This window comes from Gouania willdenowi, chromosome 1 (genome assembly GCF_900634775.1).
Source record: "Gouania willdenowi chromosome 1, fGouWil2.1, whole genome shotgun sequence".
In the NCBI taxonomy this organism is placed as follows: Eukaryota; Metazoa; Chordata; class Actinopteri; order Blenniiformes; family Gobiesocidae; genus Gouania; species Gouania willdenowi.
The window spans coordinates 44313599-44321398 of NC_041044.1; positions in this window are offsets into that span (position 1 = coordinate 44313599).

Sequence of the window (7800 nt, forward strand, 5' to 3'; positions counted from 1 at the left end):
AAGAAAACACCAAATGGATGTTCTTTGTGGGAAAGTAAATGCTGCGTGAGAAAACAAGAGGAACAGTAGATGAAGACAAGACAAGATTGACAGAAGAAGAAATGCTCATAACAAATGTTTACTAACTGTGAGTGAAGCTCCGCCCATTGCTTTAGCTTTGGTAAATCCCATGAATTGGTTTGTAGCTCCTCCTCCTCCTAATATTAGCGTGTCCATCATGCTGTATATGATAATAAATGCTCTAAGTATTCAGTGTTAAACATCAAACGTTATCAGTGGTTTGTTCAGAGAGAAGCTCTTAGACTGGATCTGTTATCAGCTGAGACGTCTCTCACACAGCCAGCAAATGTTTAACGCTTGAATTCATATTCAGAGGAAGTGATTCAAGTGCTTTTTCTCCCTAATTGATCTGTCACATATCACATTTGGGAAGAAAAAGCCTGGAATGTTGTGGCCAGAGTGAATTGTGGCTCAATTTTTAGTGAGCTCAGGCAGAAGGTGAGCAGCCTGGAGGAGATAAGAACGTATTGGACGCCACTTCACTTCCATGCACTGGGCGTGTGCTGAGGAAAGAGCAGCAGATAAGAAATAAGAACAGCTCTGAGGCTGCTTTGCTTTGCAGATATAAATGCACAGCTCTGACAGTCCTTTAAAGTTTAGGGACAATTTAATGGAAGAAGCTGTTATTATATAAATATATATAAATATATATATATATATATAAGCAGCCAGATCCTCTCAGCAGGTGGACCTGAGAGCCTGCTTTCAAGGACTTTTTATTCCCTCCTCCAGCCCTTACAGGAACAATAAGGACCAATATGTCACCGGCAATAAAAACCAAACTCCACATCAGAGCAGATTGATACAGATCTGAGGAGGTAATGAAGAGCAGGAAGGTTTAACGCTACCATAGCTTGCATTATTTGTATGTAGATTAGAACACACAAAGCTCAGAGCTGAGATCATTTCTTTAATATGCAGATAAATCTGAGCTGTGTTTGCTTGAAGCGCCGATCTACTGCTAGAAACAGTAGCTGTGTTTACCCTTTACCCTTGGAAATGCGCAAAATCTAAATAGCGCAATAAAAACTGATCATGGGAACGCCTGAATTTCAAAAAAATACTAAAATATTGCTCAGTTTTAACCTTTCATGAGGAGGTTTTTCAGACCTTTTGAGATTGAAATGTGTCGCAAATTCACTATGGAAACAATTTTTCTGCAAATACAAGTCACGGATTGTGACATATCTGGTCACATGACCACTGCTCTCCAAGAAAACATGACGCGGTACGGGTGAACAGAAGAGGAGACCCAGACATTTATTAGCATTAAACTTAAAAATCATTACTGTCACATTAAACGCAAAACAACAAAGGAATACAGAGTGTTATAAAGAGGTTTGGAGCGTCCACCTTCCTACGGCTAAGTCTCGCGGGATGAAATTTTACAGGAGTTCAGAGGCTCATCCCCTTAACAGCGTTCAATGGAAACACGTTCAAAGTAGAGGCTAGAAGCTAAATTAGAAGCTAAAGCTAGAAGCTAAAACTAGAAGCTAAGGCTAGAAGCTAAAATAGAAGTTAGAGGCTAGAAGCTATAATAGAAGCTAAAGCTAGAAGCTAAAACAGAAGCTAAAGCTAGAAGCGAAAACAGAAACTAAGGCTAGAAGCTAAAATAGAAGCTAAGGCTAGAAGCTAAAATAGAAGCTAAAATAGAAGCTAAGGCTCGAAGCTAAAATAGAAGCTAAAGCTAGAAGTTAAAATAGAAGCTAAGGCTAGAAGCTAAAATAGAAGCTAAAGCTAGAAGCTAAAATAGAAGCTAAGGCTAGAAGCTAAAATAGAAGTTAGAGGCTAGAAGCTAAAATAGAAGCTAAAATAGAAGCTAAAATAGAAGCTAAGGCTCGAAGCTAAAATAGAATCTAAAGCTAGAAGTTAAAATAGAAGCTAAGACTAGAAGCTAAAATAGAAGCTAAAGCTAGAAGCTAATTAGAAGCTAAAGCTAAAATAAAAGCCAAAGCTAGAAGCTAAAATAGAAGCTCAAGCTAGGAGCTAAAATAGAAGTTAGAGGTTAGAAGCTAAAGCTAGAAGCTAAAATAGAAGCTAAAATGGAAGCTGAGGCTAGAAGCTAAAATGGAAGCTGAGGCTAGAAGCTAAAATGGAAGCTGAGGCTAGAAGCTAAAGCTAGAAGCTAAAGCTAGAAGCTAAAGCTAGAAGCTAAAGCTAGAAGCTGAGGATAGAAGCTAAAGCTAGAAGCTAAAATAGAAGCTAAAGCTAAAAGCTAAAATAGGAGCTAAAGCTAGAAGCTAAAGCTAGAAGCTAAAGCTAGAAGCTAAAATAGAAGTTCAGGCTAGAAGCTAAATAGAAGCTAAAGCTAGAAGCTAAAATAGAAGCTAAGGCTAGAAAGGTAAAGCTAGAAAGCTAAAGCTAGAAGCTAAAGCTAAAGCTAGAAGCTAAAATAGAAGCTATTGCTAGAAGTTAAAATAGAAGCTAAAGCAAGAAGCTATTGCTAGAAGTTAAAATAGAAGCTAAAGCAAGAAGCTAAAGCAAGAAGCTAAAATAGAAGCTAAAGCTAGAAGCTAAAATAGAAGTTAGAGGCTAGAAGCTAAAATAGAAGCTAAAGCTAGAAGCTAAAATAGAAGCTAAGGCTAGAAGCTAAAATAGAAGCAAAAGTTAGAAACTAAAATAGAAGCTAAAGCTAGAAGCTAAAATAGAAACTAAGGCTCGAATCTAAAATAGAAGCTAAGGCTAGATGCTAAAATAGAAGCTAAAGCTAGAAGCTAAAATAGAAGCTAAAGCTAGAAGCTAAAATAGAGCTAAAGCTAGAAGCTAAAATAGAAGCTAAAGCTAAAAGCTAAAATAGAAGCTAAAGCTAGAAACTAAAATAGAAGCTAAAGCTAGAAGCTAAAATAGAAGTTAGAGGCCAGAAGCTATAATAGAAGCTAAAGCTAGAAGCTAAAATAGAAGCTAAGGCTAGAAGCTAAAACTAGAAGCTAAAATAGAAGTTAGATGCTAGAAGCTAAAATAGAAGCTAAAGCTGTAAGCTAAAATAGAAGCTAAAGTTATAAGCTAAAATAGAAGCTAAAGCTATAAGCTAAAGCTAAAATAGAAGCTAAAGCTATAAGCTAAAATAGAAGCTAAAGCTATAAGCTAAAATAGAAGCTAAAGCTGGAAGCTCAAATAGAAGCTAAATAGAAGCTAAAACTAGAAGCTAAAATAGAAACTAAGGCTAGAAAGCTAAAATAGAAGCTAAAATAGAAGCTAATGCTAGAAGTTAAAATAGAAGCTAAAATAGAAGCTAAAGCTAGAAGCTAAAATAGAAGCTAAGGCTAGAAGCTAAAATAAAAGCTAAAGCTGGAAGCTAAAATAGAAGCTCAGGCTAGAAGCTAAAATAGAAGCTAAAGGACACCCAATGTGATTCAAGATGCTTCATTAACACAACAGCAACTGCTTCTTTAACCAGGGACAGTTGACGTTAACACTGTGTGACATGAACATGCACACATCTACATCAACAATACTCAATACTGTGTCACGCGTGTCAGTCATCATTAATTTATCGTTCTTTATTTATGATCTTAGTAAATTGTGCTCAATATTTTATATCGTGGTAGAAATCATAGATGGACAGGTGATGTTTTTAGAGTCAGACTCACTGCTGTGTTAATCTGCTCTCTTTTCATTCAGAGTTAGCCATCACACACACACACGCACGCACGCACACACACACACGCACACGCACACGCACACACACACACACACACACACACACACACACACACACACACACACACACACACACACACACACACACACACACACACAGAGCCTCCAGCGATCAATAAACTCCATTAAAACAACAGCATCGCTCCTGTTACACCCGTACTACATCGTCCTTAACCCACACTTGTACTCGACATGCTTATTATCTGGTGGCGCTCTTCGTTTTCAGCAATGATGCGCTCGCTATAATCTGTCACACCGTGTTAGCGTTTGGTCACGCTAAGACTGAAGCTAACAGCGTATTCTGGGTGTGAAGCTCGTTGTCTGCAGAAATAAGAGTGTGTTTGGTGGAGATTTAATGTAAATGTCATGTGACAAATCCGATCTGATTAAACCTTCAAACACACAAAACCAAAGTGTGTGTAAAGGCCAGAGCAGCTCAGGTTAATCAAAGCCAAACCTCCAGGAAAAACACATCTAAATCCAAGTGAATGATGGGAAAGTTAGAGCATCACCTTCCACATGTAAAATATGTAGTTTCACTCATCAGAGGGCATGTTATACATTTCTCATGCTCGGATAATGAATTGGTGATATTAAAAGGTGGAGTAATATATTAGCCTTTGTTTATGAAAAAAGGCTCCAATGCAGAAACAAAAGAAAATACAGTTAAAAAAATTTAAAAGAAAGCAACAGCAGTTAACAAAGTTTAATATATATATATATATATATATATATATATTATCTATAAAAAAATGAGCATTTTCTTGAACAATGTTATTCTGTAATATTAGGGCTGGGACTTTATCACTAATTTTTTGACTCCAAACAGCACAGAACCTCATTTCATTTCACGAGAAACAGGAGAACCAGAGGATACGTTGTTGCTGTGCTTTGCAAACGTTAATATTAGTTTGGTTTTGTTTTTTAAAAACACTGGATGGAAAAAAAAAAGCCCAGTTGTGTGGACATTGTTAGAGAAAAAGTTTGTGGATCAGCTCTGCTAGCACTTCCATGCTAAACATGTAGCAGCTGGTACCTAAATGCTGAACATGTAGCAGCTGGTACCTAAATGCTAAACATGTAGCAGCTAGCACTTCCATGCTAAACATGTAGCAGCTGGTACCTAAATGCTAAACATGTAGCAGCTGGCACTTCCATGCTAAACAAGTAGCAGCTAGCAGCTCAATGCTAACATGTAGCAGCTAGCAGGGACAATGCTAACATGTAGCAGCTAGCAGCTCAATGCTAACAAGTAGCAGCTAACAGGGACAATGCTAACATGTAGCAGCTAGCAGGGACAATGCTAACATGTAGCAGCTAGCAGGGACAATGCTAACATGTAGCAGCTAGCAGGGACAATGCTAACATGTAGCAGCTAGCAGGGACAATGCTAACATGTAGCAGCTAGCAGGGAGCACAGTGTCTCCAATCCACTGGAAGACATGACAGGGTTCAGAGCCAAAGTGAATAAGTCCATGAGTAACTTCACATACTAATGACTTGTCTTCTGTTTTCTATTTTAAAGACAAGCATCACTTTATTAAAAGCTAATAATGACAATAAAGTGATGGTTGTTAATAATACGTAGTGGGTTTTCTGGAGAAGTGAACAACAGAAAGACTTGGAAAGCTTCATAAAGTCAGAGACGTCCATTGTTGTTGTTTTAATCTCTTGGGAGCGATAGAATATCGAGCTGAACATAAAACCTACAAACTGCAACTCCAACTTTTTTCTCTTTACGACTCTGAAGTGAAATATTCTCCTGTTCAATCTTATCAACTACTGTGCAGAAATGTAGATTTGGTTAAACGTGTCATGCTGAAAACTGGACATTTTTCTGTGGTAATAAGCAGTGAAAGGAGCTCACTTTAGAAAAAAGGAGAAGGAAGAACAATGATGCATTCTGAGCGTTCACTCAGCACTTTGCAGATGGCCGTTTGGCAGCAGTTAGCGTTCCAATCTCCTCAGGTAAGGCTTTGCAGGCTGTGCACGGCGCGATGTGGCCACTTTATTCCATTCCTGCTGGCAGAGGCTCTCAGGCTGCGTTAGGCTGTTTGTGAGCTGCCATCTCCACAGATGTTCCTCAGGGTTCACGTCTCCGCTCTTTGTGGACGGACACAAACTTGTCCCGCTGCCAGATCGTTTTTTACGTCGTGGTGATCTTTCTTCAGGGATTCTAGCTGTCACATCACACATTGAAGAACAATGAAGAGCGTCACGGGAAACTTTAAACACAGTTTCAGCACCTTTTGAACAGCGTTTGAGATGCAAACAAAGAACTTTTGTTTGATGCGAAAACAAACTAAACAAGGACAAGATGAATATGAGGCTGTATACGTATAAATCCTATGTTTCTGTGGGTTTTAAAATCCTATTTCACCACCTTTTCTGTTCACTTTGAATCCCTTTTATTACTGATTACAACAAGGATTTACATCTTTAAGATGACTATATACTATGGCCCAAATAATAACACACTTCCCACCACTTCTACATCACATTTCAATGACTTTTTTACAATTTTTTTTCCCACTTTCCAGACATGTTCAGCACTTATAAACCCTTTCCACCACTTTTCCCACTTAATCTCACATATGTTGACCCATTATTGTCACTTTTAACTTCTTTTCACCATATTATGATTATTTTTGACAATTTAACCACATTCACCATTTGTAATGTCCATATTTTACGAGTTAAAATTAATTTGCCCGACATTTTTAAATTCCATTACCCACAATTTGAAACTTTTAAACAATTTCTGTGGTTTTTAAAATCCCATTTCACCATTTTTGGTCACTTTTAATCATACTAGGGCCCAAATAATACTTAACGACCTGGATAACAGTGGATATTAATATTGTGCCTTTTTCTTGTCATTTTGTAAACTTTTGTTGCCTCACTGTTTTCATAGAACATTTTGTGTTGTTTGTCATTTTGTAAAGTTGGAGTAGATTTTGTGATTTCTTGTATATTTTAATCTGATTTTGTGCCATTGGGCTATAATATATAGGCATCTTAAACATATAAATCCAAGGGCGTAACGTTTGTTTGAATATTAAGTCAAGAAAGACTTTAACAAAATTAGAGGTCGACCGATATATGGACTTTTTTCAAAAAGTCATTTTTTTGCCCATCACCAGCCGTCCTTAAGGAAGGATAAGAAACGCTTAATTATAGGGAGGATATAAAAAGAGAGGACAGTGTTACACCTAGGTGAGGGGGGAGGGAACAGGGAGGAGAGACTCAGGGTAGGAAATGGAAAGGGTGGAGAAGAGTTGATTATTTAAAAGTGAGAAGTGATGTTGTAGTTGTGTATATTGTGACCATTGTGAAGCTTAGGTATAATTAATGGTGGTGGCTGTGAACAGAGGGAAAGAGTGAGTGTTTATATTTAAAACAGGTATTTAGTTTAAACCACTACTTGTATATTGTTGTCGTGCTTTACTGCGACTTACCCGTCCTGTACTTTTTGTTTTACTTGGTTGTGTACGGGTTTATTTAAAGTTCAATAAATGTTCGGGGTTCTATTGATGTATGTAATTTAATTTCGAATACATACATTTAAATCATATAAGTGTTTCAATTGTCTTTCTTGATCAATGTGCTTCAAAAAACAGTATATCGGCCTCAAATATTGGCTTTAGATATTGGCTGATTTTTTTTTGTTTTTTTTAATTGGTATCTGCATCGACCTTTGAAAATCATATCGGTCGACCTCTAAACAACATGCATGTCATTTCTTGAATTCTGGTGCATTTTTCCCCCAACAACTTATAAATTGTTGTTTGACGACCTCTTAATCAGTGTTGCCAGATCAGATTGACAGTTTCCAGCCCAATCACATCTTAGAACCCCCCCATTCCAATAAAAACCGCAGCCCAAACCGCAAAGTTACCAGACATCCATGTAAACGTGCAAAATCATAACACATGCAATAAAAAACACACCCAGAGCTTCATATCTGCATCAAATAATCATATGTATATTATAGATAAATAGCTTTTTGAAAATTGCAACAAACAAGAGTGCAGTAAATCAACCATAGGCTACACAAATAGCAAAATGAACATCTGGCAT